Genomic DNA, 27,847 nt, shown 5'->3' with positions numbered 1-27,847 from the left:
TTAAAAGATTTTATTTATTTATTTATTTATTTATTTGACAGAGAGAGCGAGCACAAGCAGGGGGAGCAGTGGGCAGAGGGAGAAGCAGGCTCCCTGCTGAGCAGAGTGCCCAACATGGGGCTCAATCCCAGGACCATGAGATCATGACCTGAGCCAAAGGCAGACACTTAACTGACTGAGCCACCCAGGAGCCCTAAGAAGGCCCCTTTGGATTCACATTTGCTTAAAATATACCACAAAATAATACAGCAAGAGAGGGCAGATTCTCTCTGCATAAATTTCATTGTACATATGTACCTACATACATACACGTGAAGTCTATTACTGGGAAATTCAAAGCGTGGTGTAGAAAAATATTTTCATCATCTAATGGAATCATCTGCTGGGCTGAAGAATCATGGACAGTGAGAAATTACACCCTAGGGACACAAATCAGCTCTGTGTTTCTCAGCGGAGTCTCTGGCTACACAACACGATATAGAAATACAACATATAGGGAAGGTTGCTCCCCAGACTGGAAGAAAGAGTCACGTTAATTTTAAGATCTTCTTGTCATCAGGTCACTTCTGAGCATCCCATTCATTGCAGAGAACAGCACAGGTGACACAAGTCCCCGGAAAAAAACAGAAGGACGTGACCGAAGCTTTATCAGAACCGAAGTCTGTGTTCGAGAACCTTCAGCCAGGAACGTAAACTTTCTCCTGCCGTTTCACAGTAGTAAAAGGCAAACTCTGGGGGCTTGGTTTCTATTACGTATTCACCGAATCTGTGAAGAGCTATGAAACGCTAACCAGAAGGACAGCCCAAAATAAATTTAACAACAAGCACAGATCCACAAGGAAAGTCCTTTGTAATGTTTTCCAAGGCACTACACTTTTTGAACGTTACATACAGGAAAATATTATATGGAGGAAACGTCACTTTACAAGCCTTTAGATGAGGCCTTTTCTATTTTAACGAATGTCATATACAAGGAAATGTTCAATATAACACAGTTTCACTGAACTGTATTGTCGGAATAAACTGTAGTCACTTTGGATTTTCAGCCTTAATCTTGTGAGAAATGTATTTCTAAATATCTTTGGCAAGACGTTCAAGGTTTATTTCCTTCGCAGTGTGGATCGGAACTCCAAAGGTCCAGCCAGGCTTACACTGGTGCTAGTCTTCAGCTTAGTTAAAGGCAAACAAATTGACAAAGTATCAAATGAGCGGTAAGGACATGTCCATTGGATTGTTCACAAGCCCTAAAAAACAGGGTGCGCACGAGTTCGCTCGGTTTTCAATTACCCTCAGCATTTAAAAACCACCTGGATGGGTTCGAGAAGTAATGTGAGCTGGGAAAAATATGAATTAATGAAGAACACATTTTGCTGATAGGCCTATAAATAAATGGTCTCTACGCATCTAGTTGGCACCCACAGATTGAATAATGCTAATGTAAGTAGATACAGATTTCTAAAGTCTTTTTATGTAAAATGTGGTTAGTTCCTGCTTTCTTGGCTATGCTAATGAATGCCAGGGAGAGTGTAAGCTGTATTTTAACTTTTTGTTTACATCGTTGGACACATGCTGAGAAAGTTCCCATGCAATACTGCGTACCACATGTACATAAAAGGTCCCAAGCTCACAGAATTAATCACGTTCTAAAAAATGATTTTGTTTCCCACACTCGAGATAATAGTCCTTTGTTATTTTTAACAGCTTTGGCGTATAAGATATGTAATAACTGCTTGAATATAATAGCATAGACTTTGTTACAATAAATCATTAAATTTAATGGGTCTGGGTTGTGACAGACTGCTGATTCTCCTAGATGGGAAGACATTCATCCTCCCTGGAAGCGCGTAGGAAAAATCCAAAAGCAAATTTCTTTGGCTTTTCGACAGAGCCAACCTACTTAGGTGGGTTCATTCAAAACCAAAACATCTTTTTCCGTCAAGAAAGCAAAAAGCTTCAAATTAGGAAAAAAATACTGAGTGGTTTGGAGTGTGCAACAATGTCCCCCGCATCCTAGGAACAGCGAGGAAAGATCGGTTTGAAATGTAGCAAGAGCAGGGAGGAGGCTGAATGAGAGAAAGATACGAGCACGTCACCCTTCCCTTGTCAACATGCTTTCACATTTCATCTCATCCATGCTCCTTGGATCAGCCCATAAAGAAGATGAGGCCAGTGAGATGGCCCTTCGCCATGAAAGCAGGGGACAAATAGAAGTCCACATACCACATGTCTAAATACTGAAGTTTTACAGCAAGCTAGCAAGCTGTTAAATAAAATACTTAATATGCTCTATTCCCCTTTTTCAACAAATAGATCTTCCTCATAAAATTGAGAAATATGTGCCTAAAGCTGAAAGTTGGCAAAATATCAAGGAAAACGGAATTTAATTTTTATTGCGCCCATCTAGGTGTTCTGTCGATGGGCCAACAAAGTTTGGGTGAATAATAAAACACCGAAATGACATAATTCATTTGAAAATTCTCTATCTCATAACATTCCTGCAAATTCACTAATTATTTGGTGTCATCAAAGTTTCCACATACTCAGTTTCCATCAGCAGCCAAATCGGATAACCTTTCTCGAGTCCTGATGGTTCTTAGTTTCTTATTCACATTAACATGGAGAAACTTTGCTCTGCTGAGGCAGTCACACCGCAATTGTTAAGACAAATGTAAAGCAATCCTGAGATTCAAAAATGGAATATGAAATTAACAAATCATGTTTGAACATCGCAAGAGGAACACTGATGATAAATTATTAACACAAAACATTACAAAATAATTTAACTCCAAGATATAAATTTCTACTGCCTCTATTAGATTTTCAAAGTATTTTAAAGCAGTATCTAGAGCCATACCACATTTCTTAGGTTCTTCTTCTTCTAAAATTGTCTGTACTGGAATATTATAAAGAGATCTGAAAAGAGCAGCGTGCTGTTCAACTGATTCCAATCTCTCAATCGAAACCATAGCTTGCTTTCTCATGACTAGAAAGTATGCTTTACAGAAATCAGTTTCAGAAATATTTGTACATGAATCTTTTTCTGCATAGGCAGGAAATATTTTTATTTGCTGTTGCAATTTCTTTCCCTTTTAATGAAATGTCACATTTGTTGCATATTTAACATGTAGCTTCTTGCAATCTCTCCAAAATTTTCTCCAGGGTTTGGGGCTTCTTTTAAGCTTTGAAGTCTTTTAAAAATGAAGTCGTTGGCCAAGCACATCGTTTTTGTGCTGTGGTGGTCATCATCTTTTCCTACCGTTATTAATAGCAAGCCACACAGACACTTGAAATTAAATTCATTTTCTGCCAAAAATCACAATTTGATTTTTATTTGAGGAGCTTCTCAATATAACCTTTGAAATCCAGTTAAACTGAGTAATATTTACTTTTTTATATGTTTCCTTCTCCCATTTTCTTATCTAATAAATGAACGATCCAATTAGGATTCTCTATCCAAAGGGGAGTCGCATTTTTTATTCTTTTCCTGATTTTTATTCACATTTTATACATCTTTAGCCATTCTATTAACAGACTTGGAGATGATTTCTACAAAGCCCCAAATTTTTCATGTTTATATAAAAATTAAGCAGAGGTTGATAAAAGGGTACAAACTTCTAGTTATAAGATGAATGAGGTCTGAGGATCTGATATATAACATGGTGACTATAATTGATAACATTGTATTATGTCACTGGAATTTGCTAAGAGAGAACTTACTTATTCTCACCAAAAAATATACATGTATGCATAACATATGTATGTAAATATGTGAGTTGACGGATGTGCAAATTAACTAGACCGGAGGAATTCCTTAACAATGCAGACATCTATCAAATCATCACAATGGACCCTTTAAATATCTTACAATTTTATCAATTGTACCTCAGTAAAGCTGAACAAAATGCTATTGCTGCAATAAGTATCATTGTGCTTTGCTAAAAATTGGACACATGATATCATCTTTAATATTCTTTTAAGAACTTGATAACAATGTTGCATATTCTGTTCTAATTTACTTCTTTGTTGAAAAATATCAATTGTCACTTACTTCATCCTTTTTTTCATTTGTTTAGTATCTGTTGATTTTATGTGCTTGTGGCATTTCATGTTCTTTTTTTGGCTTAATTATTCCTTAGTAATAGTTGCTCACATTGCATAATATTCTACGCATAATTTGTTTAACCATTTTCCATTTGGCTGGCATTCTTCCTGGTTACATTTTAATTATTGCCACTTTCTCATTTCGTTTTCTTTTAATCAAGAATATGTTTCCAATCACAAATATCTTTATTGCCCAAAACCATTTATGAACATTGGTTGGGAAATATATAAGGGTAGTAACAGGATATTTTGTCTTCGAACTTAGAATATAACAGCTTCTTTCCCAATTTGAAAGATTAGGGGTTTAACATGAAATTTATGAAGCACAGAGGAATTATAGGTCAGTGAAACTATGCTGTATGATACAATAACGATGGATACATGTCATTACACCCGTGTCCAAACCTATAGAATGTGCAACACTAACAGTGAACCCAGATGTAAACTCTGGACTCGGAATGATAATGAGGTGTCAGTGTGGGTTCATCAACTGTAACAAATGGAGCACTCTGGTGGGGGATGTTGATAATGGGAGAGGCTGTGCGTGTGTGGGGACAGGGAGGACGTGGGAAATCTCTGCATTTTCCACTCAATTTAGCTGTGAACCTAAAGCTGTTCTAAAAAATAAAGTCTATGAAAAAACGAAATATAAATTTCACATTTATCCAATGGAAAACTGTAATCATCGATTTGAATCAGATTGTGCTTTGCTAGAAACATTCTCATTTGTGTCAGGATATGACAGCCATTTTCCAGAATCATCATCCAATAAACAGAGTAAAGTTCCAAAGTTTTCAACTTTTTTATCCAATTTGCAGATTTTATGAATGTATTTTTCTTCGGCTTCTAACAAGCATGCCAGAATTATGTTTGCTGTCTCTGAATTACAAATTTGATATGAATAATTTTGTCTTTCATTTTCACTTTTGGTTGGTGACTACGGCTTCATTTAATGAGTCTCTGTCATTATAGAAGTTTTATCTGGGGGCGCCTGGGTGGCACAGCGGTTAAGCGTCTGCCTTCGGCTCAGGGCGTGATCCCGGTGTTATGGGATCGAGCCCCACATCAGGCTCCTCCGCTATGAGCCTGCTTCTTCCTCTCCCACTCCCCCTGCTTGTGTTCCCTCTCTCGCTGGCTGTCTCTGTCTCTGTTGAATAAATAAATAAAATCTTTAAAAAAAAAAAAAGAAGTTTTATCTGACCAGTTTCAGTGTGGATTTCAGGTGAATAATATACCTCGTTCATTTTCATTCAGTCTTCTTTGAATAATTGATAACATCTTGCTTACAACTTTTATGTGAGCAATGCTGCGCAGAAGTCCACTCACTTTCCTAGCTTCTGGTTTTTTAAATTTGGAGCATTAATTTGAAAAGTTTCTCTCTCTTATTGCTTTTTCGTTTTTATCCTAATTTCTACTTTTATCATGACTCAAATTGTACACACTCTCAATGATCTAAACCAAGATTAGCAAACTTTATCTATAAAGGGCCAGATAGTAATTATTTTTGGCTTTTTAGGTCAAACAGTATCTGTAGCAATTACTCAATTCTGATGTTGTGCCATGAAAATAACCACAGACGATACATAAAAATATGGGCATGGATGTGTCCCAATAAAGCTTTATATAAAAACAAATGACAGATTTGACCCACAGGTCTTAGTTTGCTGACCCCTGATCTAAAGAATTAAAAAATAAAATATTGTTTTCAAAGTATAAAAAATTTTACAGGTAAATAAGGTAAAACGATTTATCATGCTTCTTATTTTTTTCTCTAAAATAAGCAAAATAATATATTAAAATTAAAAGGCAAAATAAAATTTAGTATCAGTGACAAAGTTTGAACCAGAAGATATAAATATAAACTGAAATTTTAATTTTCAAAAATTTAATTACATCTTATTAAATATTTTTATAAAAAGAAAACCATTCACCATTGAATGTTCAAGGTAGAGAATCAATGTCATGAGAAAGACAAATACTATATGGTATCATGTATATGTGGAATCAAAAAACAAAAAGTTGAACTCATAGAAACAGAGAGTAGAATGGTGGTTGCCGGGGCCTGGGATGTAGGGGAAATGAGCAGACACTGGTTAAAGGGTACAAACCTTCAGTCAGAAGATGACAACGTTCTAAGGATCTAGTATATAACATGGAGGGATGACAGTTAATAATGCTGTGTTATATACTTGGAATTTGCTAAGCCAGTAAATCGTAAGCATCCCCAACAAATAAGCAAATAAATAAGAAATTATGTGAGGTGACAGATGTGTTAATTAACTTGGTTGTGATAATCATTTCATAATGTATACATACATCAAATCATCACATCGGACGCTTTAAATATATCCAATTTCATGTCTCAATTACAGCTCAATAAAACTGGCAAAAAAAGTCATGCTTCACATGTTTCAGCTAGACCTTTTTTCCAAGTACTATGAGTTATTTAACATTGTAAAAGGCTATTCAGACACCGTGTACAACTGTTGTGCGTACCTCACTCATTCATGGCTACCTCCAGATCCAGAAATTAGAACACAGGCATATTGGTCTGCTTGGGCTGCCAAAACAAGAAACACGGTCTTAAATAATAGAAATGCATTGCTCCAATTTCCGAAGGCTATTAGTTCTAGATCAACATCCAGCCGATTTCTGGTGAGGACTTTTCCTGGCTTGCAGACAGCTGCTTTCTCGCTGCAATCCTCATGGTCGTTCCTCTGAGCCCAGGCAAGAGGGAGAAAGAGGAAGAGAGACGGATAGTCTGGTATCTCTTCTTAAAAGAACACTAATCCTATTCGATTAAGGACCCACCCATATGACCTCATTGAAACTTAACTACCTCCTTAAAGGGCCTATCCTTTAATACTGTCACATTGGGGTTTAAGGCTTCAACATATGAATTTGGGGAAACAACTCAGTCCTTGGCAATAAGGAAAAGCAGGAATACTAACAGCACATGATATTTACTGTTCAAGAAAATATTGTGTTATTGTTATTTGATAGAAAGCATTTGGCAAATTAATTTTTGCTCTACCTAAGTATTTTTATCCCACATTTCAAAATAAGTCTGTCTCTAACATTGTCAGTGACACAATCCCCAAGTCTTCATGGAATTAGGACACTGGAGCTTTGCTTCATGGATACAGGGCAAGAAAAGTGGAGATGCATTTCCTTGGAACTGAATGGTATTTACGATATACAGGACCCTCTAAAGAGTGGCCCCAGTCAGTTCCCCCCCCGGGCCTTGTCTAAGGCCATGATCTCTGCAAGCATCGCATAGATGAATGGGAAGAGATCAGCTACTTGTTTAACCTTGAAAACTGTCTGAGTCGGGACTAGGGCTAGGTCCCATTTTTAAAACTACATTTATCATTCATGGCAGGGTACCAATTCTTTATACAGATCAATATTAAATACACTGGTCAATGATAGAGGTTTGAATTGCATTGTTGAAAAAATGGGTGAATGAATGCTTATATAGCCTTAAAATGTATAAATATGAAAACACGGTAGAGTAGTAGCCATTTTATAAAAGTTGAATAAACTAAGAACAGAAAGGTCAATTCTGGCCCAGAGTAGGACTTTATAGTTATCGATTAAACACAAATATCATGTAACTACTGTTTTAATATAATGGTCCTTGGTTATTTTGTCTTAAATGTCATAATTATTAATCCAAGAAAGATTAGTCTCTTAACATGAGGGATTGAAAATCCTCCTGGGAAAGAATCTACCCTGCCAATTATTCCCTATCAGATCGTTTTTTGTTTTTTTTTTTAATTTGGTCTTCAGACAAGAGGGAGAATTCTGAATAGAACTTGAAGAGTTGTGGAACACAGCATAGCTTTGGTCATTGAGAATCTACATATCCGATGCCTTCCACCAGCCTAGTGCCCAACGGTGGCAGCCTCTAGGTGTGGACACTAATGGTGTCATGAAAATATCTTGAATTGTGAGCACCAGAAACACTTTTGGATGCCATGTATTGAGCCTCTTTTGTCACTTATATGATTCTCTTATCACTAACACCAAAAAAGTTGACGATGGGGAATGTAAATTGGTACAGCAACTGTGGAAAACAGTGTGGAGGTTCTCAAAAAATTAAGTATAGAAATTCCATATGATCTAATAATTCTACTACTGGGTATTTACACAAAGAAAATGAAAACACTAATTCAAAAAGATATATGAACCCTTCTGTTTATTGCAACATTATTTATAATAGCCACGATATGGAAACGATCTAAGTGTCCATTGATAGACAAATAGATAAGAAAGATGTTGTATATATGTATATAATGGAATATTATGCAGCCTTAGAAAAGGATGAGATTGTGCCATTTGCAACAACATGGATAGATCTAGAGAGTTTTATGCTAAGTGAAATAAGTCAGATAGAAAAAAGCAATTACCATATGATTTTGGTCATATGTAGACTCTAAAAAAACAAATGAATAAACAAACGAACACCAGAATAGACCTATACATACAGAGAACAAACTGATGGTTGTCAGGAGGGAAGAGGGGTGGGAGTTGAGTAAAAGGTGCGAAGAGGAGTGGGAGATACAGGGTTTCGGTTATGGAAAAAGTCATGGCAATAAAAGGCACAGCATAGGGAATATAGTCAATGATACTGTGACAATGTTGTATTGTAACAGATGGTGGCTACAATTATGCTAAGCTTAGCATAACATAAAAAAGTGGAATCACTATGTTGCACACCTGAAACTAATTAATGTTGTGTGTCAACTAAAATCAAATTTAAAAGAATTTTTTAAAAAGAAAGCAATGTATCAATCATGAAATTGTCCTAAATTCCTCATGAAGGCCTCATTTCTTTTTTTTTACCAAAGTAAAATACAAATTTATTTGAGGAGAAATTTCTCGATCGACTTACTGATAGTCCCTCCAAAATTTAAGGGTAAAGACTCACAAGTAGGATAGAGCTTAAATTTTTTTTTAATGCTTATAAAGGGAATAGTTGAGGGGAAAAAAATCATGATAGAAGGGAAGAGTTGTTTTGTGGTCCTAGTATGGACAGCAATTTAATGGGAGGTTATAGCCCTCTGGGAGATGAGTCATAAAAAACAGCCCACAAATCACCAGACACAAATTGTTATCATTTGCAAAAGAGAAATAAAGGAGAGAATTAATGATGTTGCCAATAAGTTGTTGTGACTTTTGGTTTCTCCGTAAGAGTTCACACCAAAACAGGTAATCATAGCAATCGAAATTACAAATGTCTCTAATTGTCCTTGAGACAACTGGGACTTTAGTCATATTTTCTATATAGGGTTAGGTTCAGAGAATTTAGGTCGAAATTCAAATGGATCCTCTACTTTCTATTGATTCTAATTGAATTTGCCTTTTCAATAAAGGGACTCATTTCATGCACTAATTGAAAGAGTTTGTTTTGCTCTATCTGCATTGCCATAGAAAACACACATTAGCACATGCAGGCATTAGACAAGGAAACGTTTGTCTGTTTCACTGATTTGATCTCATTAGACTTGTCAAAGGATAAATATATCTATATGGGCTTAACATATGTTTTAATATTATTTTGATTCATTTTTTCAATGCATTTGAATTTTAACAGTATAATGTATAGCAGTTAGATTACCACATACCGGTAAGAAATCTTGAAACGGGGTTTTACCCTAGGGAAAAGATTTATTGGATGATATACATTTTTTTAAAAAGCTACACAGTGGTAACTTTTAAAGTGCTCTCAAATATACCATTGGAAGTTAGTTTTTAAATTCAATTTGTTAAACTTTTTTATCTGAGAACCTCAGTTTAAACAGACTATTGCTTTTATTACTCAAACTATGCCCAGAAGAAAACTTTAAAAGAGAATGATTACTTTTCTTTCTTATTTTGAGTGTGCAGTATAGTGTGGTACAAAAACTCTGGGCTAGTGTAGAGATAATGGGTCCCAGTGACTGTTCTCTCACTAAATGTGTTTTACACTTTCCCAGTACCCATTCCCTCCTCTAGAAAATGAGGTGATTGTCAGTGAATTCTCATGTTCTGGACTGCCTTAAGGATGCAAGAAGAGGCCTCAGACACAGTGAGGGAAGGGGGGGTGAAGGATTCTTACATCTCCCAACCTTCACCTTGCGGGGCTTCGATTTTATCTGTTTTTCATATTGTATGCCCACCTTCTCGTAAAATTTCACTTGAGGAAATAATTCTATGAAAAAAAAAAAGTTGAAAATTACTTGACCAGATGAACACGAAGATCTAACCAAAAGAATGTTCTAGCTTATAAACCGCTAAATTGCTTTTAAAAACTGTAGACTTTCGGATATATTATTCAGATTCAAACCAGCTGTGAATCAGTTAGGATTCCCAGTTGCCGACAACAGAATTCACCTAAACTCTAGTTTAAGTAGGGAAAAAAAAAAAGAAAATTATTTTCAAAAGTAACTTACATCGCTCACAAACTCTGTGGGAAGGGGAGGGAGTAAAACCTGGAGGCTATGCAAGCAGGTACAACCCCCAAACACATACAGACTGTTCCACAGAAAAACCCAACGCCAGCTCCACCAGACACAGAAGCTGCAGCTCCCACCACGGGCGCTGGGCTTTGGCCACTAGAACATCCCCCACCAGTGTGCCTTTACACAACACACACACACACACACACACACACACACGTGTTCCTCCTAGTACATACTTCCAGAAGTTGCTGTCTTCTGACTCAGAGTATTGGGGGGTACATCTGATCTGTGCCCCAGCTACAGGCAGGTCAAATCAAGTACCTGACTGGCCGCCTCAGGGAGGGAAGACTGACAAGGCAGAAAGCACCCCAGACGCAGGAAAGGTATTCCAAAGGTGCTGGGCAGCAAAAGCATTTCTTCATTTCTCTTCTTATTCACCTCTTTGTTGGTGCCTACAGTGTGCCTGGAACTCTTCTGGGTGCTGGGATAAAACAATGAACAAAATAGACAAAGGCCCTCTTTTCTGAGATTTTACATCCTAGAGGAGCAAAAGGACAATAAACAAGTCAACAAATAAATGTTCAGTATGGCAGACGTTGCATAAGTGCTAAAAAGTAAAATAAGCAGGATAGAGGGGCAAAGAATAAGTGGGAGCCATCCGGACAGGGGAGTCAGGGAGACATCCCTAAGGAGACTGCCCTTGAGTTGTCCATAGGACAGGCCTCAAGGTCCTAAGGAAATAATTCATGCGCAGACCTCGGGTGTGGGCCCTCCAGGCAGAGAGCCCAGCACATGCAAAAGCCCTGAGGCAAGGCAAGTATGTTCCAGTCCCCATAATAACACCCATGGACCCCTCAGGAGAAGGCGCAAAGTCCTGAGTGAAATTATATGTTATCTGGTATTCCTCAGGACGTTATCATGTGTCCACACTTACCTTCCCAAGTCACAACTGTGGGGCCCCACCAGGAAGTTGTAGAAATCCCAGGCCACTGAAGGAGGCCCCCAGGAGCAAGCAGAGCCAGGGCCGCCATGATACCAGCAGTGCGTCTGCGCACAGCAGCCGAGTCTGGGTCAGCCAGAGCAAACCCTGGGGTTGAGCCACTTGCTCCAATTCTGTTGCAGCTGCTACCGTAGCATCTTATAAAGACAGAGAGGTCCTTGCTGCCGGACACCTGTGTGTGGAAGGAACACCTGACAAAGGGTGGGCAACATTCCCCACATGCTGATGTGACGTCATTCTGCAGAGTGCCAAGATCAGCATTTGCACAAAGCAGCGCGGGCCCTTCTGTGCCGTGTGGAGTAAGGAGATACCAACCCTGCCCACAGCTTTGTGTGATTTAAGCCTGTGCACTTCCGTTTCCACACGTGTGCTCACTGCCTCCCTCTACCAAGTAGATGCTCAGTTAGGAGATGGGGAAACTCAGCCAGAGTTGGATGAAGTCCGAAGACGGAAAGGATAGTTGGTAAAGGTGATGTGAAGCCTCATAGAAACCAACGAAAGGAAAATGGTGGAAAAGTGACTCAGATCTCTAGGGGCTTGCTCCCTCCCCCATTCCTCTCTTCTCTCTGAGCTTCATTTCTCTTTTCCTTTCTATACCTTGGCCTCTGTTTTCCTGGTGGGAAACAAGGCAGCCAACAGCCCTAAGGTTTAATAACAGTACAGGAACCTAAAAAGATTTAATTCTCTTAATCAGTTCCAATAACAGAATTTCGAAGCATGAACTCTGTGGTATAATAAAGAATATTCTCTGGGCTTTGTCCCTGGTTCCTGGCACAGAGCTTTAAACGCCACTGGAATTTCCTGAATGCTAGGTGTCTTTGTTATGTTAATGAAGCCGTGCCTGGGCGACACTACAGATGGCTTCAGGACAGTGAAAGCTGGTCACCAGAAAGACCTGGCTTGTGAGGAGACAGTTGGAAATTCCAGGGAGGGGGAATGGGTGCTGGAGATCGAGTCAATCACACAGCGGAAGATCTCATCAATCATACCTCTCAGTGAAACCCCAATAAAAACTCAACAGCAAGGCTCTTTCTGATTGGCGCAGAAATATGCCAGGAGAGTGAAGTGCCCTGACTCTGCGGAAAGCATGGAAGCTCTGTGTCTGAGACGCTCCCGGACCTTGCCCTGTGCAGCTTTTTCATTTGGCTACTTCTGAGTTGTGTCCTATATAAGAAAATTGTAATCGTGACTATAGCACATCCTTGAGTTCTGTGAGTTCTATTAAATTACAGAAAATGAAGGAGCCATAGAAACCCCCAAATTTAAAGCAGGTCAGTAAGTGTGGCTGACCTGGGGACCCCACTTGCATCTGGTTTCTAAGAACAGGGCAGTTTTGTGGAGGACTGAGCCCTTAACCTGTGGAGTCTGGTGCTAATTCCAGGTAGTTAGCGCCAGAATTGAATTGCAATCAACCCACTGGGGATGGAAACAATGGCCTCTGACCAGCCAGGCCTAATTAATGAGGTCGAGATCGTGGGATAATATGCTTAGCCAGGCTTGGATCTTCTTCCCAACCTAACCAATCAATGGTGACTTTTATAAACCTGGTGATATCTATGGCAACATGTGAATTTACAGAGGAGGGGCAGTTCCTAAAAAAAGACGATTTCCCGGTGCCCAACTCCCACTGCTCGAAGCTTCCCCAACTGACCTAGTACATCCTGCATTTCATTCTTAAACCTAGTCAGATCTACAGATGGCTCTCTAGTGCTGTAAATTCATACAATCCTTCCACCTAGAAAGTACATGCAATGCTGAACTTCTAAAATAAAAAAAAAAGAAAAAGAAATAATACTTTTCAGCAGCTTAAACATCTTATATTAAAATTGAGAGTTTATAAATAGTAACCAGATCTTAGAAACAATTGGCTGTGGATTCCACGTGTCTCGAGAATTATTCAGTGTTTTTCTCAAGTATGTATTTTGCTTGGCAAAATAGAGAAGTAGTCTCCTCAATGCGGCCCTGAAAATAAATGTAAGGTCTATTCTGGTATTACATATGCAAAAGAGGAGTCGTTTCCCATGTGGTATTGTGGCGAGCTAGAATATGCTTGCAGAGAACTCAAGGCTTCGAGAGCTCAAAGAATAAGGATGAACACGGTCTGGGTTCACTAGCAAGGCACACACAAGAAAGGGTGTGCTTTCTGCCTGCAGCAGTCTTCCCTCACGCCCTATGAATGCGTCTGTATCTCCCAGCACCCCAGTGCCGTCTACATTGTAGTTGCCTGGAAATTCATCTGTTTCCCCCAGAACAGGACTTGAGAACACAGGCTGTCTTCTATTCTGTTTAGACCAGCACAGCTCCTGGAACGAAGCAGGAGCACAATGCGTATCAGTTATATTTGCATTGTTTGATGGTCTCTGGCAATGACCTAAATTCTCTGAGTGTTGGTTTGCGTATGGGTAAAAATGAAGGTAATTATAAGCCTTACTTCACTGCGTTGTTATGAGGACTAAAAGCCCATAAATGCTACTGTTGTTGCTTTGTTGATAACCGTGGCCCGGTCAGTAATCATTATTCACTGATTAGAAGCCATCAGGCCCAAAGCAAGCTATTAATAGGTGGAGAAATCACAAGAGACTATTTCACAAGAGGTCCAAGTGACTGTTCTCAAAATAAGCAGCAAATGAAATCTCACTATTCAGACAGACATCCCCTTTCCTGGAATCTCCATAATCATTACACCCTGGATATTATTAGAGTTTTTAAAATACATGTTGACTTACTTGTACATTCATATTTACTACTTATTATTCATTTGTTTGTAACAAGTCATCAACATAATTTATTAGAAGTCAAATAATATAGTTTTAGTTTATGCTACATGTTTATAAACTTTATTACACTTTATAATATTGCAATAAAGAAAAAACAACCTGGGCTTTTACTCTTTATTTCATTAAACCACCCAGCTCCTGAGTACTTGACATTTGTCATTTACTTTTCGAACGATCCAGCCCTGCTCCTTATTAATTCATGTCCTCGATCTGGAGTTGTTAGTCAATAAAATAAACATATTATTGAAAGCAATTTATAATACATATAAATTGGGTCATTAGAAATCATTCTTTTGCTTAGATTTTTTTTGAAAACCAAGAATCATAACATCCCATTAGTGCCAGAATCTTTAAAGAAATAATTTCAAAACACACACACACACTTTGGAAAGAGTAAATATACATAAAGTTCCAACAGGTAAGGAAAATCTCTTTGTAACCAAACAGAAACAATTTCTCCAGGAGGAACCCATCGGATATTGTCTGGAAAATGATGCTACTGAAAAGAAAGACAGATACAAGTGGAGCATTAGAACAATAGTCATACGTGATACCCAGGCAACCCCTGAAAAAAGAAAATGACCTGTTTTCAAAAGTCATACTTATCAAAGATATATTTTTAGTTAGTAAAGGCAATGTCATTTTTAATTTTTTTTTTTTTTTTGGTAGAGAAGAAAGCTCATCAGCTAGAATTTAAACATATTGCATTAAATAAAGGTACTTGACACTTGCCAACTACCAAATTAAATTAACAGAAAAACTGAAGTTATTTGAACATTAATTGTATGAGTAGAACTTATATTGGTTCGGGGTGCCTGGGTGGCTCAGTAGGTTAAGAGTCTGACCATTGATTTCAGCTCAGGTCAGGATCTTGGGGTCTTGGGATCAAGCCAGCAGCTGGCCAGGTCCCCACTCAGCGGGGAGTCTGCTTGAGATTCTCTCTCTCTCTCTCCCTCTGCCCCTCCCCCTGCTCATGCATGCACTCCCTCCTTCTAAATAAATAAATAAAATCATTATTTAAAAAGGAACTTATATTGGTTTGAAGCCATTTTTAAAAGTGTATTATTTTAAAGTGATTTTTAAAAATCTTCCATTAAAAAATAGTATTCCAAAATGCCCAGAGTGTATTCAAATGTGGAGTAAATTCTCTGCTGCCTGGAAGACTGTGAAAGCAGTTTCACTGGAAACCTGCTGATAATGCCTCCATCCTTTCAAATATACAACGGTGGGGGCGCCTGGGTGGCACAGCGGTTAAAGCGTCTGCCTTCGGCTCAGGGCGTGATCCCGGCGTTGTGGGATCGAGCCCCACATCAGGCTCTTCTGCTATGAGCCTGCTTCTTTCTCTCCCACTCCCCCTGCTTGTGTTCCCTCTCTCGCTGGCTGTCTCTGTCTCTGTCGAATAAATAAATAAAATCTTTAAAAATATATATATATATACAACGGTGATTCTGTTACCTAAATCACACATTCCATCCTTCGTTGAGATTATAAGCCTAAATCTGTGCCCCAAACAAGTGCTCAGGAAATTATGAACACAGTTGTCTACTTGATTTTAATACAAAGTAAAATGTCACGATTTACTGTCCGTGATCACAACTTGGGCATCTCAACAGTGTGGCATGCTAAGCATGTCGCTGCTTGAGCTATTGCCAGCTAACATTCATTTTGATATATGGATATCACCAGGGAAATTCAGAACCCTTCAGCCACTTATGTCTCACGTTAATACTCCCAAGTGGTTTTATTAAAGGCGCCAGCATTGCTGCCCATTAGGAGTTGTCATGCAATGTTTTATTTTGATATTTCACTTCACTGATTTTCATCATAGTTTCCTACCTAGGTTCCAGACACTATGACTGCATTCATAAACTTGCATATAATATGCATGTGAAATCATATTTCCTTCTTGGACGTGTTAGCAAAATTCCATCTGTCTGTTCCTTTTTAAACTGTTAAGTTTTCCACATTGAAAAGAGAATTGGGTTACAATTACCTACTGTGACTTTTCATCAAAATAACGTCTTAAGTTGTATGTAATATTGTTCCATATTATCCCTTGCCTGAGGAGTTTCAAATATTTCACACACCCAGATATTTCTACAATAAACCAAAAGACATATTAAAGCATTTTAAAGTCGAAAGGAATTTTTAGAGATTTTTCTAGCCTAACCCCGTCATTTTTCAGATAAGAAAGTTCAGCTCAAAAAGATTAGAGAACAGAAAATGCGAAGTCTGGGGCCAGACTGCCTGGGTTCAAGGATGTCTCCACCACAGCCTCACGGTGGGACGTTGCCAACACGCTTCACTTCACTTCTCTGTGCCTTGGTTTCTGTGATAATAATACCTATTCTGTGGGGTTTCTGTGAGAATTAAATGAGATTCATTACCAGGAAAAAAAGGTCTTCTCCATTAGCGTAACTTCCATGAAGAGGGAACATCCTTAAATACATCTATGATTTTGGAAGAAGGGGTAGAATGATGTAGCCCAGATCCTTGCTCTCCTTTACCCTAGGATTAAATACCCACACAAGACTCAACTTTTGCTCTGTTCTATACACCTCAGGATGCCCTTCAATGGAAAGTCACAGTCCACCAGCCTGGCCCAAGCCTGCACGCAGAAATCTCTTATCCCGGGCTTCAGTATTTAGAAACCTGTTGTTGCCACAATGCCTGATAACCGCTTCGTTAGCCCTAAAGGTGATATTTGGTTCTCCATCTGACCAGCTGCTCTTTATCTCTCCTTTGGTCCCAAACTCTGGCAAGAAAACACCAGCACAAAGAGCACGGTTCACAGAACTCAATTTGCGTTAGCTGTTACCATCATTGCAGTCTTGCTCAAAGCCACCTATCACATTAGCACCAAAATTAATATTACAAACCAGACCCCTTAGTTACAGGGCTAAAATCTCATCTATGGACAGAAAAAAAAGAAGGACCTTTGATTATTTGATCCTTAAGATCATATAATTATGTTTCTATTCAGATTCACTACACAACCAACCACTATGCCCTAATTTAAAGCAAACATGTGCTGTAAATATTTATCAAATTTTCTTTGGGACCTACTATTTGAATTGTAGTAATTTAGGGGCACCTGGGTGGCTCAGTCGATTTAGCGTCTGCCCTCGGCTCAGGTTATGATTCCGGAGTCTTGGGATAGACCCCCCACATTGGGCTCCGTTGCAGCAGGGAGTCTGCTTCTCCCTCTGCCTCTGCTTCTCTCCCTGCTCATGCTCTCTCCCTCTCGTTCACTCTCTCTCTCAAATAAAGTAAAATAAAAAACTAACAAATAACAGTAATTAATATTCTTGCAAAAATAGTAAGTCATATGCTGGCATTTTGAGGTACAAAAATATGGAAGTAAAATTTAAAAAAACAGCCACCACTTTTGTTTCTCAAATGAATAAACTACATTTCTTGGATTTGAGTTTTTAGTTTATAAATGCTACATTCCTCATCTTTATAACTTTTGAGGTTATAATTTTCCACTTAAATTTGCAATTTGCCTCTTCCCACAATTATATATATTTATATATATATATATATATATATATATACACACACACACACTCTCTCTCTCTCTCTACATAGACCATACACATAGCGGGAATATTTTAATTTTTAGTAAATTTATTTTTTTAATTTCATAGTTTAATAAGAATGCCTATGAATGTTTGTATAGTAAAACTTTGAATAATAGATTTTAAGTTTCTTTAGAGCAGTTTCAAAATCTTTTTCATTTGTCTTATTCATCATAAATCAGACCATATCAGTGCCTTACTTAAAACCTCCAACATCTTTCCACCGCATATAGACTCAAATCCTTTAGAGCCCTTTCTGATCTGGCCCTTCCTCCTCTCTGACTTTACCTCCAGGGAGCCCTCCCTGGAGCGTAGGGCCTTCCAGCCAGTTTACCTTCTCGCTGCGCCAGGACATGCCAAGAGCATCTCCCATCCCGGGCATTTGAACTTGCTCTTCCCGTGGCCAAGAACTCTCTCCTGTCAGACATTTGCTTAGCTCAGCACCCCCCCCCACTTCACTCAGGTCCCTGCTCCAATGCCATCTCTCAGAGAGGACCTTCCTCACCATCTTCGCTCAACTATCCCCACACTCACACTCTATCCCTCCCTATTGCTTTACCTTGTTTCATTTTCTTCATTGCCCTTATCACTACTTAATAATACATATAGGTTATTTATTTCTTTATTGTTTGCCCTTCCCAACTAAAACGGAAGGTACACAAAATTAGAAATTTAATTTATTTTATACCTGTATCTCAAGAATCCGGCAGATGTTACACACTCAGAAATGTGTTGAATTAATAAATAGCAAATGCTTGTATGGCAGTACTTAGCAAAAGCCCTGGCTCAGAATGAGCACTGGATAAGCGACAGTTGAATAAATGAATAGAATGTTTTATCCAGGGGCTCCTGGGTGGCTCAGTTGGTTAAGCGTCTGCCTTCGGCTCACGTCATGGTCCCAGGATTCTGGGATTGAGCCCTGTGTCGGGCTCTCTTTTCAGTGGGAGCCTGCTTCTCCCTCTCCCGCTCCCCCTGCTTGTAATCTCTCTGTCTCTCTCTCCCTCAAATAAATCAATAAAATCTTCTAAAAAAATGTTTTATCCAACAACAACAAAAAATATTGCACTCAAAACAAAAGGTATGACCCACCTGTCTTCAGACATCTTAGAAACTTACTGGAGAGAGAATAATTAGTGCATGAAATTTTGTACACGGTATGTAGCAGTGCATGAAGCTGCATGTAGTCAGTTCTACAATAATTGTGTCTGCATGAATGATACAGCGACCAAGGGCATGACCGCTCAGTGCTATATCTTCATACTAAACTTTGATGCTGTTTGTCATTATTTACCAAGTTAAAGCCAACATGCTGTTAACAGAACACAGCAGTGCCTTCCAGGGGAGCGAGTCATGCTCTGAGCAGAGACGTGGCTGCAAAAAAGTATATGACTCTCCACAGCTTCCGAATAAAACCAATCACAGAAGAAATAAGTGTGAAGTGTACAATATTTCTTGTAAAACTGAAAAATTAAGTCAGTTGAAAAATTAGTGTCTTACTGAATGCAAGAATAAATTAGTAAAATACCTCCCCCAATCAAAAAACAGTAAAGAATGCCCATTTCTAACTTCATTGTACCCTTCTGGGTGAATATTTTGAAGCTAGAAAAGTGAATACATTATATTAAATAGAATTTAATAATAATATCTGCCTTAACTTGACATTATAAAAGAATAAATAGGGCAAATGAAAGTTATTGGTGGGAAGACCTTTCTTAATGAAATAGTCATCTTAAGGTCCCTCTACCCTCCATCGCTGAGCGAAACTTAAGAGTCTCATTTACATCACCATTCATGTATTTGGTTTCTAGTCAGTCTGTTATCAAGCTTGTGGGGTGGGGAGGATGTCTGCGTTTTTGAGGCTACTTGCATTCTCTGATTTTAGTAGAATAGTAAGACAATGGAACTAATATTGGCTAAGGATTGAATCAGAATTAAAAACTGTACACTCTCACTCTCTAAACAGCTAAATTTCAATTACATCAATCTGTTTATTTTAATTTTCAAATGTATGGACAGCTCTTACGCACATGAATGTTAAAAGAATTCACTGAATTTGTTTGAAAGATAAAGGCAATGTACGAGACGACAGCAAGGCAAATCAAACAACATCCAAATACGGTGAATGATTTTAGACTTAGGCTTTCAACTCAACAATTGGGAAAACATCGCTAGATGTGATACTTGGCATGAAGTTGAGGAGGACACTTCAAGTTCTAACAACACCACCCATGAGCAATGTGACATTAATTTAATATTCCTAGATCCCTGTCTTTACAGGAAAATGAGGATAAAGTTTTACCTTACAGAACCACCTTGAAAATCAAAGGAGATATTTCAAATGATTATCAAGACAAGGAATGGGTATAAAAACATATCATAAATTGCAAATTGCTAAACACATGGTGATTATGATATTTTTTTATTTGTGCCCAAGGTACACAAAATTAGATTAATTATAATTTTTCATTCATAGTACACATTCATCATTGGTCCAGGCTTAGCCCACATTTATTTAGTTGGTTGATTACTTAGTTGGCATTTTTAATAATGTAATAAACATTCATGAAATCACCACCCAAAACATAAGCTAGTGCCATGATAACAACTCACATCTGGCCACATAGACCCTTTTCCCATCTCCTCCCTCTCCGCTAAATCCCATGTTCATCGTTTTTTTTTTTTTCTTTAAACAGTCTGATTAGTTTGTGTATTTTTTCTTATCTTTAATAAAAATTTGTTTATATTGTTTGGTAATTATATAAATAATGACCCACAAATAATGACAGTTTTATTCTTCCTTATGCCTCCAATTTTTTTTCCTTATCTTATTGCACTAGCAGCTGCAGAAAATGTTGAAAACCTCAAAACTGATGAACTAAGTATCTATGGTCAGATTCTAGCAAATAAACAACACAAACCCATGAAAAAAAGAAAATAATTTAAATAGTATTCAATGTAGAGACCACATCTCTACGCCTATATTTTAAAGATTCCACCTGACTGAGAAAAACTGAAGCAATCCAAAAAGAACTTCCACAGAGTTCCACCACCACCTCTACCCACTTAAATTAGTTTGCTGGGACTGCCATAACAAAGTCCCACAGACGAAGTGGTTTAAGCAACAGAAAGGTATCGTCTTGCATCTCTGCATGCTGGAAGTTCAAGGTCAGATGTGCGCAGTTTTGGTTTCTTCCAAGGCCTTTCTCCTTGGCTTGCAGCTGGTTGTCTTCTTCCTATGTCTTCACATGTTCTTTTCTTTTTGCCTACACATTCTTGGTGTCTCTTTTCTCCTCTTCTTATAAGGACACCAGTCATATTGGATTAACCCTTCACCTTTACGACCTCATTGTACCTTACTTACCTCTTTAAGGACCTTATCTCCAAATATAGTCTCATTCTGAGGAACTGGGGATTAGGCCTTCAACATATGAATCGGGTTAGAGGGGGACACATGATTCAGCTTATAACACCATCTATGAGTATATGTATCCCAAATGATACTTTTATGCTCCTTCTGCTGGATAGATTTGGTCCCACATCAAGGCACACAGTGTGGCTACATTTCAGCTCCTCCACTCTCCTCAGGAAGACAACCTTGAGCAGAGCACAAGCTACACATCTATAGGTTATGGCCCAGTGTGTAACCAAATATTCTGCTTCCCACCAGTTACTGTAAAAGGATACCCCACGCTCCTATCTAAAGCTGACTCATCCATTTGTGCATTTGATCTTTAGTCTTTTGCCTATTCAAGGCCACACGGCAATTCTCATCTCTCTATGCTATATCATTAATTTTTTTCCTCTCGAACTGATCATTTCCTTCAACATACAAACGTTATTTATCCCATCTTTAATCATAGTTTTATTCCCATTTTTGGCTCCACTTTGCCTTGTACCAGCTACTATCATTTCTCAGCTCCCTTTATGGCAAATCTTCTCAAAGAACAGTCTAGAGTAACCATTTCAAATTTGTCTCCTTGCATTCTCTCTTCTTCCACTTTTGACAGACTTCCTCTCCCTCCTCTCTATAAAAAAAAAAAAATCATTCTCATCAAAGTCACTGAAGACCTCCATTTTGTTAAATTTAATGATCAATTCTTTTTGTTCATGTTACTTAATCTAGCAGCAGCATTTGATACAATTTATTAAATTGATATTGACATTTGATATTCTTTTTTAAAACTCAGCTTCTAGAAAACCACATTCTTGGATCTCTTTCCACCTTACTAGTCACCCCTTCTCAGTTTCCTTTACTGGTTTCTTCTCTTCTCTCAGACCTCTCAAGATTGACATTCCCCAGAGGCGCCTGGGTTGCTCAGATGGTTAAATATCTGCCTTCAACTCAGGTCATGATCGTGGGGTCCTGGGATCAAGGCCCACATCGAGCTCCCTAGGCTGGGAGCCTTCTTCTCACTCTCCCTCTGCTGCTCCCCCTAATTGTGCTTCCTCATTCTCTCTGTCAAATAAATAAATAAAATCTTTTAAAAAATTTGACATTCCCCAGAGCTCACTCTTTGAGCCTCTTTTCTTTAATATCTAGATTCATTCATAGTTAGCTCAGCCTCACAGCTTGAAGTATTATCTGGACCACAAGGACTCCCAAAATTCTCTCCTGAACTCTAAATGTGACTATCCAGACTTCTATTCAACATTTCTCTTGGATACTGTGGTAAGCAGAATTCTGAGGTGGTCCCCCAACATTCCTGGCCCTTGTATACATGCCCTGCAAAATCCCTGGGACTATAAATATGATGGATCTTCCTCCTGTAGTGATGTTATGTGACATGGCACAGTTAAATTTTTAAATTTTAAAAGGCCGGTTGTGGGGGGGCGGTGGTAAGGAGAGGAGATGGGAATGGATGATAAAATTAAAAGAAATGTTTAAAACAATCCCTTTTATAATTACAACAAGAGAATAAAATACCTAAGAATAAACTGAACCAAAGAGGTGAAAGACCTATGGACTAAAAACAATAAGACACTGATGAAAGAGGTTGAAGACGACATAGGTAAATGGAAATATATCCCACGCTCACAGATTGGAAGAATTAATATTGTTAAAATGTACATACTACTTAAAGCAACCTGCAGATTCAGTGCAATCCCTATCAAAATTCCAAAGGCATTTTTCACAGAAATAGGATAAATAATCCTAAAATTTATTTGGAACTACTAAAGATTCCATATAGCCCAAGATATTTTGAGAAAGAAGCACAACGCTAGATCACTTTCCCTGATTTCAAACTATATTGCAAACACATAGAAATTAAAACAGTATGGTATTGGCATAAAAACAGACACATAGATCAATGAAACCAAATAGAAAGCCCAGAAATGAACCCACACATATATGGTCAATTAATTTACAACAACAGAGGCAAGAATATACAATGGGGAAAGACAGTCTCTTCCGTAAATGATGGGAAAACTTTGTTCTTGGAGATGGTTTTTTGGACCTGACTCCAAACACAAGGGCAACAAAAGAAAAATAAACAAGTGGGACTACATCAAACTAAAAGCTTCTGCATTGTGAAAGAAACCATCAGCAAAATGAAGAGGCAACCTACTGAATAGGAGAAGATATTTGCAAATCATACATCTGATAAGAGGTTAATATCCAAAATATATAAAGAGCTCCTACAACTCAATAACAAAAAAAAACAAATAATTCAATTAAAATATAGGCAGAGGATTTGAATAGACATTTTTCCAAAGAAGATGTACAAATGAGCAACAGGCACATGAAAAGATGCTCAACATCACTCATCATCAGGAAATAGAAATCAAAACCACAATGAGATATCGCCTCACACCTGTTAGAATAGCTATTATCAAAAAAACTAGAAATAATAAGTATTGGCAAAAAATGTGGAGAAAAGAGAACCCTCATCTACTGATGGTGGGAATGTAAAGTGGTGCAACCACTATGGAAAACAGTATGGAGTTGTCTCGAAAAATTAAAAATAGAGCTACCGTGGTACCTGGGTAGTGCTGTTGGGTGAGCATCTGACTTTTGGTTTTGGCTCAGGTCATGAGATTGAGCCCCATGTTGGGCTCCACACTCAGCCCAGAGTCTGCTTGAGATTCTTTCTCCCTCTCTCTCTGCCATTCCCATTCATGCTTTCTCTCTCTCTAGAATAAATAAATAAATCTTAAAACAACAACAACAACAACATTGAACTACCATATGACTCAGCAATCCCACTTCTGGGTATTCATCTGAAGAAAACAAAAACACTAATTTGAAAAGATAGATGTCCCACTATGTATAGTGTATCATTATTTATAATAACCAAGATATAGAAACAACCTAATTGTTCACTGATAGGTGAATGGATAAAGAGGATGTGGTATATATGTACATTGGAATACTACTCAGCCATCAAGAAGAATGAAATCTTGTCATTTGCCACAATATGGATGGACCTTGAGGGTATTATGCTAACTGAAGTTATGTCAGACAGGGAGAGACAAATGCCATATGATTTCACTTATATGTGGAATCTAAAAAAACAAAACAAGAACTCATAGATAACAGAGAATAGACTGATAGTTGCCAAAGGGGAGGAAAGTAAGGAGGTGGGTGAAATAGGTGAAGGGGATCAAGAGCTACATGGGGCGCCTGGGTGGCACAGCGGTTAAGCGTCTGCCTTCGGCTCAGGGCGTGATCCCAGCGTTACGGGATCGAGCCCCACATCAGGCTCCTCCGCTATGAGCCTGCTTCTTCCTCTCCCACTTCCCCTGCTTGTGTTCCCTCTCTCGCTGGCTGTCTCTATCTCTGTCAAATAAATAAATAAAATCTTTAAAAAAAAAAAAAGCGCTACAAACTCACAGTTATAAAATGCGTAAGTCATGGGGATGTAATATACAGCATGGTACCGATAGCCAATAGTATCGTATTGCATACTTGAAAGTTGCTGAGAGAATATATCTTGAAAATTCTCATCCTAAGGTTAAAAAAATAAAAAATTTCTAACTTTTTATGGTGCTGATCATAACCAGACTTATTGTCTTAATCGTTTCAGTGTACACCGATATCAAATACTTATGCTGTATATCATAAACTAATATGATGTTATACGTCAGTTATACTTTAATAAAATAATATTTCCAGAAAAGGGCAGAAGTATTAGAGGATGGTGAAGCATTGCTATTATCTATACTTTAATCGAACTGTCTGTTCTTTTTTGAACAGTTACTTATGTTTTCTAGTAACGATTTGTTATACATAGCTCCTTTTCAGGTTTCTTGATACTTAGAACAAAATTCAGCAAATTGAGAATAAATTTTTTTTTAAGATGGAGGGTGGGAGATATACAGGTGGGCCTGACCTAATCATATGAGTCTTTTAAAAGCAGAGAGCTTTCTCCAACTGGTCTCTGAAAAAGAAGTCAGAAAGTTGAAGCATGAAAGGAATTCAACATGAGGGAAATTTTCCATTGCTGAAGGAGGGCAAGGTCATGGAGCAAAGACTTCAGAGCGGACTCTAGCTGCTGAGAGGCTCCCGCCTGACATAGAGGGAGGGAACAGGGATCTCAGACCTACCACCACAAGAAACTGAATTCCTCCAACAACTTAAATGAACCTAGAAGTGGATTGCTCTCCAGGGCTTTTAGACAAGAACTCAGCCTTACCGACCGGTTGATTGCAGCCTTGTGAAACCCTGAACAGTGAATCCAGCCGTGCACTGCCTGACTTCTGACCTACAAAACTGTAACTATAACTGGGTGTTATTTGAATTTGTTACACAGGGAAAGGGCAGGACAAAGAAAGAAAGAGAGAAAGAGTGAAACAAAGGGGAAGGAAAGAGGGAAGGAAGGATGGAAGGAAGGAAGGACAGAAGGAAGGGAGGGGGGGAAGGAGGGAGGGACGAAATACAAATGTGTAACAGATCCTCCAAGCTCAACATTTGCGAAACTGACCTCTTGATCTTCCCTCCAAATTGGCTTCACCTCATTCTTCCCCATCTTCTTTGATGGTACCTCCTTCCAGTTACTCAGGCCAAACACGTATTAATCCTCGACTCCTCTCTTTCCTTCACAAACCACATCTAAATTGTCACGAAGTCCTGCTGGCTCTGCTTTCAAAATATATCCAGGTCACAATACTTGTTACCATCTCTTCCGCTACTTTTGTCCAAAACCCCGTTATCACCGCTCGCATATCAGGCTGCTAGGGCCTTTCAGTTGGACCCTCCTCCTTACCCAACGCCTGCTCTCAGAACAGTGGCCAGAGGAGCCTTTGCAAAACCGGAAGTCAGATCAGGTAACCTCCCTGCTCGCAAAGCTGCAGAGTCCTCATTTTACCGAGACTAACCGCTCATGACAGCGAAGAGAGAAGCAGGCTTCCCATCCTGCTACTAGTATTCCGAAGAGGAAAAAAAGAAGGAAAGAGGTATTTGAACAGCAGTTCCAACAGAGTATAATTTTACCTCCAACCACAGTTCTCTTTTCATTGGACAAATTTATAAACAAACTCCGTAAAAGTTCCCGATTCTCGCCACACTCTGGAATTTTCTGAGAACTGTAAAAGGCCTAGACGTTCTCTGCTTTGAAATCTTCCATTGGAAACTGTTGTGATTTTTTTTCTTTTTAGTTGGAACTCGTTTCCAGCACCTCTGCCGTTCCCCAGCCGCAGGACCCTGGCAGGTCGTGTTGGCCTCTGAGTCTCAGTGTCCCTGAAATGGAAGTTTGCGAGGCCTGCGCTGCCCAATTCACTGGGCCACCGTAGCCATTAACTGAGATTCTCACGTTGGGGGAGAATGTTCTAATGAAAGAGCCCTGTGCATATGTATATCCTTATTTATAACAAAACTACTTAGCGGTCTCCGATGCATGAGTGGCTTCTCAGCACTTCATCACTCCTCCCGCAGCCCATGAACTTCCCTATAAAATTACAAAGATTTCCAGACCCGCAGGTGACCCTTAGGCTTGGGTGCTCATTGCTTACCCTGTAACCAAGTAATGAAGAGCAAGTTATGGCTCGTAAATTTTCAGAGCTGTCTCTTTCCTGCAGAATTTGAAACTGAGGCGGAAAGGGGGATTGGCGCTGGTTGGTAAATATGGCCATTCCTTCCTCTTACACAGGAATCCCAACGTTCACATGTCAGCTAGCATTACAGCACGTTTCAACTTCTGCCTTTCTTCATTTCCACATCCCCAGCCTTGCTGAGGGGGGGGGGGGGAGACAAAACAACCCAAAGAAAGAGCAGAGCAGTGGTCCTAGGAGAAGTGGCACTGTAGGAATGTGCAGGAATATGTTGAATGAAGGTGTCTGGGTAGGTAACTGTGGGAGCACACTGCTCAGCCATGAGCTGTTCCTGGCCCGTTGCACTTCCTGTGGCAGTGCCATCATGGGTGCTATTACTTCCCGAGTGATTCAGGTATTATGGCAGACATTACAGAGAAAACACAGCCCCTGGAAGAGAAGTCTGAATAGCCAGTAGGAGAAATTCTTAGAAGAGCTAGTATAATAGTCTCCAGAAGCCATATTTTTTATTCTGACAGACCCCACCATGCCCACCACCGATGAACTCAAAACAGAGCGAATCTTCATAAATCTTTTCACAAGGCTTATTGTTCTTTCACACCCCTTCCCCACCTCTGAGCTCTGTCTATGGTGAGAGCTTCGTTTAGACTCGCTTTGTGAGGTATCTTGTTTCTCTCCAAAGTCCGTGTTCTACCTTCTGGACCATGATCTCTAACTGGTAGTCCAACCCATGTGAAACTCAGCATCTTATGACTTCTAGTTGGGTCCAGCTAAAGGGGATCATTACTAGGAGAACAGAAAGAAAAGGAGAGTGAGATTCCAGGTTGTACCCCCACACACAAGCCCTGCCTTCTCACACTGGGGGCACCTCAGGCTGCTGTGTCCCTCAACCAAGGTCATATTCATCTCAAGGCAATACCTCTCCCTAGTACTCAGGTCTCCATGCCCCCCATC

At 39.0% G+C, this 27,847-nt stretch overlaps 1 long non-coding RNA gene across 1 annotated transcript; it reads right to left on the bottom strand.

Annotated features, from left to right (window-relative positions):
* LOC148109103 (uncharacterized) lies at positions 1–26,173 on the bottom strand. The gene is made up of 3 exons (XR_015726533.1): positions 25,828–26,173; positions 6,598–6,661; positions 1–2,679 (listed from the first exon to the last, which is right to left on the bottom strand). It is a non-coding gene; the product is annotated as an uncharacterized LOC148109103 (long non-coding RNA).
* Positions 26,174–27,847: the final 1,674 nt, after the last annotated feature.

Source organism: Ursus americanus, chromosome 13 (assembly GCF_024610735.1).
Source record: "Ursus americanus isolate L20-20 chromosome 13, mUrsAme1.1.p, whole genome shotgun sequence".
NCBI classification, from domain to species: Eukaryota; Metazoa; Chordata; class Mammalia; order Carnivora; family Ursidae; genus Ursus; species Ursus americanus.
The sequence above is the reverse complement of the archived record's forward strand: the minus strand, read 5'-3'. Positions and strand labels throughout refer to the sequence as shown.